The sequence below is a fragment of the Schistocerca serialis genome, chromosome 6 (genome assembly GCF_023864345.2).
Source record: "Schistocerca serialis cubense isolate TAMUIC-IGC-003099 chromosome 6, iqSchSeri2.2, whole genome shotgun sequence".
NCBI lineage: Eukaryota > Metazoa > Arthropoda > Insecta > Orthoptera > Acrididae > Schistocerca > Schistocerca serialis.
Genome location: NC_064643.1, coordinates 377,823,186 through 377,830,590, shown reverse-complemented (window position 1 = coordinate 377,830,590; position 7,405 = coordinate 377,823,186).

The following is a 7,405-nucleotide window of genomic DNA, read 5'->3' as shown; positions in this document are numbered from 1 at the left end:
GCTGTGTTTAGTAACTCTGCCTTGGCAGCACTGTCCTCGAAAGTATTTCCATTTATATCGTGCAGAGAAGGCATTGATTGTTTCTTGCCACTAACGTACTTCACATACGACCTGAATCTCTTTGGATTTTCTGCCAGGTTTCAAGAAAAAGTTTCGTTGTGGGAACTGTTATAGGCATCTCGCACCGAAGTCTAAATTTCAGGCTTCTGTAAAAGATCGCCAATCTTGGAGATTTTGCATCTGTTTAAATTTGACATGTTTGTTTCGTTGTTTATACAACAGTATTCTGACCCGTTTTGTGTACCAAGGAGGGTCAGCTCCATCGTTTAATTTATCTGATATAAATCTCTCAATTTCTGCCGATACTATTTCTTTGAATTCAAGCCACATCTGGCCTACAACTACATTGTTAATTTGGAAGGAGTGGAGATTGTCCCTCTGGAAGGCGTGAAGTGAATTCTAATCTTCTTTTTTGAATAGATATATTTTTCGTTTATTTCTGGAGGATATGGGGGTTACAATATTCAATCTCGCTATGATAAACCTATGCTCACTAATTCCTGTATCAGTTTTGATGCTCTTTGTTACCTCATGATTATTTGTTGCCACGGGGTCAAGTGTGTTTTCACAACCGTTTACTATTCGCATGGGCCCATTAACTAACTGTTCGAAATCGTTTTCAGAGAATGCGTTCGAATGATGTTTAATGCGTACCTCATGCATTAAAAATGTATTTTTGCCAACAGATCGAGAGTTAATTAAAGTCACCACCAACTGTAATTGTGTAAGTCGGGTAGATGTTTTAAATCAAACTCAAGTTTTCTTTGAACGTTTCAGCAGTTGTATCATCTGAATTGGGAGGTCGGTAAAAGGATTCAATTATTATTTTATTCTGGTTGCCAACAAAGACCTCTTCCCATACTAACTCGCAGGAACAATCTACTTCAATTTCGCGACAAGGTAAACTACTTCTAATAGCAATAAACACGCCACCGCCAACCGCGTTTAGGCTATCCTTTAGGAGCACCATTAGGTTCTTCGCAAAAATTTCGGCTGAGCTTATATCCGGCTTTAGCCAGCTTTCAGTGCCTGTAATGACTTGAGCATCAGTGCTTTCTATTATCGCTTGGAACTCTGGTACTTTTCCAACACAGCTACGACAATTTACAACTGTTATACCAATGGTTCCTGTATCTACGTTCTTCCTGTGTTCGTCCTGCACCCTTTGTGACTGAAGCCCATCTTGTGTCTTCCCGAGACCTTCTAACCTAAAAAATCGGCCAGTCCACGCAATACAGCCCATGCTATCCGTGTAGCTGCCTCCTGCATATAGTGGACTCCTGACCTACTAAGCGGAACCCGAAACCCAACCATCCTTTGGCGCATTTCAAGGAATCTGCAGCCTACACGTTCGCAGAACCGTCTGAGCCTCTTATTCGGACTCTCCACTCGGCTGTGTACCAGAGGTCCGCAATTTGTCCTGTTGACTATGCTGCAAACGGTCAGCTCCATCTACACAAACCTGCTGATTCTTAGGAGAGGTAATTGGTATCTACCATGCGCGGTAATAGCTGTGTGATGTCTGACCCAGTGCAATATCTACGCTGATCTATTTTAATTCGGGTTGTATTTTTTTCATTTCACGTAAAAACGCACGTGCGATGGTTGTGCGCGAAAGTACTATGTTTGTGGGGAAGTCATATTAGGAATGCCGTGTTATGTTAAGTTTCCTCGCACTGTTGTCTGCATCACAAAATTCTGTAAAACTATTATAATTTCTAGTCTGATGTAGCTTCATAGTGCCTAGGCGAAAGAAACTAGCTAATCCCTAATACTGTAATCAAGCATCACACGCAGGAAAATACTTATTTCAGGAAATCAGCGACTGTGACCCTTACATAACTTTTTCTTTTTTCCGTTAAGGTTCAATTGTCAGTCCCTACATCTATCGTCGGCCATGTGTAGATCTTCCTAAGTCTCGCTGCTTTACTGGCATTTCAGACTTCCTGTAGACCAGTGATTCCCAGCCTTCTTCTGTTCAGCGCTCCATTGATGTCTTCCGATGTTGGCCATCACCTCCCTCCCACCTATCCCCCCGCCCCAGCACACACACACACTTGTGTTCCGTAATCACATCATGTATCCCTAGTTTAAATGCAATCAAATATTATCTCACGTACGAACCCTTCCATACACAAAGTATTGTTACAATCACTGTTGGAAAAATGAGGAAGTTTTTACAAAATGGTTCAAATGGCTCTGAGCACTATGGGACTTAACATCCCTAAGGACTTAGAACTACGTAAAACTAACTAACCTAAGGACATCACATACATCCAAGCCCGAGGCAGGATTCGAACCTGCGACCGTAGCGGTCACGAGGTTCAGCACTGAAGCGCCTAGAACCGCTCTGCCACACCGGCCGGCGAATTTTTTACATACAGGATGTTTCGCATCTGCTATCATCGACTCTTAGGGTTGTAGAGTGTACTGAGTAGATAATTTTTCGATCGGAACTCATGTCCGGATATGTACTGTATGAACAAAAAGTATTTCTGAAGAAAAGATCCCGTGCTTCCAAAACTCCCGCTTCTTGGTGCGTACACAAACCAAGCCGTCGTCACACCCTTTCGTAGTTATAAATCACTTTCCATTTTCTTCTGGTTACAACGGCTGCGAGAAACAGGTACGTTCGCAGCTAGGAAGGTTGGCTGTGGTGGTCCAGGGATGTGCCACATGGTCGACCCTTCAGAGGGCGTCCTTTGTCACACAGCTGGAACTCGACGCCGAGTACTGGAGGTCACTGACCATGCCATGGCCTCCTGTAGTGCACAGAGCTCATTGGCTCAGCTGTGTCTGTAGCGTGAAGCCGGAGATCCCATATTCAAAGTTACTTTACATCCGAACGGAACATTTCCGCACATGGGTTCGTTGCCAAAACTGTAACTACCAAGTCTGCTTTACAATCTTTAGTATCATATAACAGGAATTGTGAAACACTCGCTATTATAACTGCATATTAAAATAAATTTCCCAAAGTTAAAAAAATATTTGTTTGGTGAGCTCAGCTAAATTTTTCAAAGTGTAATTTTGTAAAACTAAATCACAAATTTCGTAACACTGAACACATTTTTGTAAAATTTTATATTTTTGAGTCCGCAGCTCGTGGTCGTGCGTTAGCGTTCTCGCTTCCCACGCCCGGGTTCCCTGGTTCGATTCCCGGCGGGGTCAGGGATTTTCTCTGCCTCGTGATGACTGGGTGTTGTGTGATGTCCTTAGGTTAGTTAGGTTTAAGTAGTTCTAAGTTCTAGGATACTGATGACCATAGATGTTAAGTCCCATAGTGCTCAGAGCCATTTGAACCATTTTATATTTTTGAAAAGCTTAACATTAATTACGAAATGACCAAAGGATCTTTTAATCAGGTGAACAACACCAAATAGCTTCGAGACACCTGCAGCCATCCTGAATATGTTGAGATTGGCTTTTGAGATTCATGGTTTTAACGGACAACCATATACAGTCCAGTTTACATTTGCGTCGTGGGAGAACACATTCACATTTTTAGAGTGTGTTAGAGTGAGCGAAACTTTTGGTCATACTTTTACATTACTTATACGCATAAGCAAGATCCTCTTATATACGAGTATTATATGCGTTATGAAAAACCATCCATCTACGGAATATTCTGATCAATAGGTGTAATACTGCGTTGCTGTTGCATTGAAATTTAAAATGAAGGTAGGAGGCTTTCAGTTTGACAGATTCAGCGAGGTCAGCGAAAAGCAGCAGGGAGGCTAAATGAACTTCATGAAGGTTAAAACTATAAAACTTTCAGTCCTTGTGAGAATAGGACCTACACACCAAACTGAACATGTTAATCATATTGTTGCCTGAGAGATTGGGTGAGCACATTAATTTTCACTGTAAAGTTATTTCAGTCAGTGCTAAAATAAAACGTTTACTGGTTGTCCACGAGTTTGTAAAAACACTTCAACTTCTTTAAACTGGGTTTAGACAAGTTAAGACAAATTATGCATACTTATTGTTATTCTTCCGACGTGAAATATGACGTACTATTTGCCGAATGAATAGATGTAGCTTCTGATTGGTGAAATGTTCGCCCCTCTCTGTGGAAGTTTTACATGAAATAGAGCTGTTACGGTGACAAATTACACCACAGAATTTCGTTAACTTTGTCTTCATTTGGAACGAAGACACAGAAACATTTAGTGATTCAGCCTAAGAATAAAACGGTCACACATGGTTGAGACGCCCTGCTAAACCCACAGGACAGGACAAGTAGTAGGAATTGTGGTAGGGGGTCAGAATGAGCGGCTGTCAGTTACACTCCAAACATAACACTTTATTTAGTTGTCCAAACATTACATAAGCTTGACTATCGACAGAAAAACGTCTTTGATTCCAAAAGCGGCTGAAGGCCCATGAACATAAAACAACATAATTACAATAACCTTTCAATAGGCATAAGGCCCAAGCTTTATGACCAATAAGAAACCTTACTTCAAAACGGCTGAAGGCCTTTGTTTAACAAAAAAACTGCTACCAATTTTCCAAGGCAGAAGGCCCAAAGCCTTTAACCTTAAATAGTATTTAAGCCCAAGTTATGTAAGACTTGATAAGTAAGAATCCAAAATTTTAAAGCGGCTGAACGCCTATCATTTTAAGAACAACACAACTACAGTAAATTTTCAACATGCAGAAGGCCCACTGCTTTATTTTGAAAGAAAATAATACTTGATAAGTAAGAACCCTAAAACTTATAGCGGCTGTAGGCCGACGCTTTTAAAAACAATACACTACAATAAATTTTCAACAGGTGGAAAGCCCAAACTTTATCTTCCAAAAGGTAAGACTTGCCCAATTTAGAAAACTTGCTTTTAAAACGGCTGAAGGCCTTTGATTTTAAAACATAATTACAAGCACACAAATCCCAACCATCGGCTATAAGCCATTAAAAATACACAATTAAACGCCAATAACAAAGGCAGCATAGGCAGCAGCGCTCAGAAGTTTCCAGGGGGCTCGGTCTGCCCTTGAAATCTTTACGTTCACTTAGGTGAGACAAGAAGTCGGCCCAACTATACTCGATCCGCCGGCAACACAACCAAGAGACAGTCAGAGACCTAACGACAATACGACTTACTAACCACCGACCAGTACACGAGAATTCCAAAGCCAAAACGTTACAGACTTAGCCGCCCACAACTAAAAATACATTAAGCTGTCAAAAACTACACACCATATTGGACAGTGACAACATGTGAGGAAAGGACACAGCTTGAATTTACGTCAGCGACCAGGGCAGGTAACCGGTACACTAACGGCCACAAGGCAGAAAATTCCGCTGGTGCACTTGAATTATAGACCGACAAATATAGTTAATTCCACCAGATGGTGGCAAAATCTTCACCAACTCGAACACTCGCTGTTGCTTCCAGGTATACCGCCAACAGCGAACCACCAAGCAAGGGGACAACGTGAACAGACGTGGCTTCTGTAGTTAAATCACCACTCAACCTTCATATCCTGGGTCGGTGAGCCACGAACCTCGTAGCACTCGGAACAGCCCACACGCTCCGACACTGCATAGAGACCGCCAGCATGTCCGGCCGACTGCGCCGCGCGAAGACTTGTTTGCTGATCTGCTCTAACCGACCGACTGGCTGCATACCGCCAAGCCGGAACTATAAACACGAGAATAAAGATTGTTACACGGTGCAAATATCGATACATACCGCTAATCCCATACGTAGAAAGAGGAAGAACCATGGCATGTCGGCAATAACCGCGGGAAACCAAACTCAGACAGCCAAGTTTTAAAGCAAAGCATAAGCAGGAGTCAGCACGGCTCAATGCTGACCTCGAAGAAGAAAGATTCAGCTTAAAATGCGAGCAGTGATGTTAGTAAATGAGTGATGAAGGCAGTTTACTCACAAAGCGTATGGTCCATACGTCAAAACTACAAGGGAAGTCACTGAACAAATAAACAATCTCTTAGCATGGTAAAATCCGAGCAAAATTAGATAGAGGTAAGAGAAGTTAATATTCTGGACTGTTACGGCAAGAATCAACGTTATCACTCGCATAGTATTTGAATAACTGGACCTAACGCTGCTTCATAGGCCACGTGGAACTTTGAAACAAGAAAACAGCTGCTTCTCCCACTCAGATGATACAAGAAGCTAACAGTTGAATAAGCACTGTATGAGCTACTAACACTAACATCTAACTTACCTTGGTGATATACACTCCTGGAAATTGAAATAAGAACACCGTGAATTCATTGTCCCAGGAAGGGGAAACTTTATTGACACATTCCTGGGGTCAGATACATCACATGATCACACTGACAGAACCACAGGCACATAGTCACAGGCAACAGAGCATGCACAATGTCGGCGCTAGTACAGTGTATATCCACCTTTCGCAGCAATGCAGGCTGCTGTTCTCCCATGGAGACGATCGTAGAGATGCTGGATGTAGTCCTGTGGAACGGCTTGCCATGCCATTTCCACCTGCCGCCTCAGTTGGACCAGCGTTCGTGCTGGACGTGCAGACCGCGTGAGACGACGCTTCATCCAGTCCCAAACATGCTCAATGGGGGACAGATCCGGAGATCTTGCTGGCCAGGGTAGTTGACTTACACCTTCTAGAGCACGTTGGGTGGCACGGGATACATGCGGACGTGCATTGTCCTGTTGGAACAGCAAGTTCCCTTGTCGGTCTAGGAATGGTAGAACGATGGGTTCGATGACGGTTTGGATGTACCGTGCACTATTCAGTGTCCCCTCGACGATCACCAGTGGTGTACGGCCAGTGTAGGAGATCGCTCCCCACACCATGATGCCGGGTGTTGGCCCTGTGTGCCTGGGTCGTATGCAGTCCTGATTGTGGCGCTCACCTGCACGGCGCCAAACACGCATACGACCATCATTGGCACCAAGGCAGAAGCGACTCTCATCGCTGAAGACGACACGTCTCCATTCCTCCCTCCATTCACGCCTGTCGTGACACCACTGGAGGCGGGCTGCACGATGTTGGGGCGTGAGTGGAAGACGGCCTAACGCTGTGCGGGACCGTAGCCCAGCTTCATGGAGACGGTTGCGAATGGTCCTCGCCGATACCCCAGGAGCAACAGTGTCCCTAATTTGCTGGTAAGTGGCGGTGCGGTCCCCTACGGCACTGCGTAGGATCCTACGGTCTTGGCGTGCATCCGTGCGTCGCTGCGGTCCGGTCCCAGGTCGACGGGCACGTGCACCTTCCGCCGACCACTGGCGACAACATCGATGTACTGTGGAGACCTCACGCCCCACGTGTTGAGCAATTCGGCGGTACGTCCACCCGGCCTCCCGCATGCCCACTATACGCCCTCGCTCAAAGT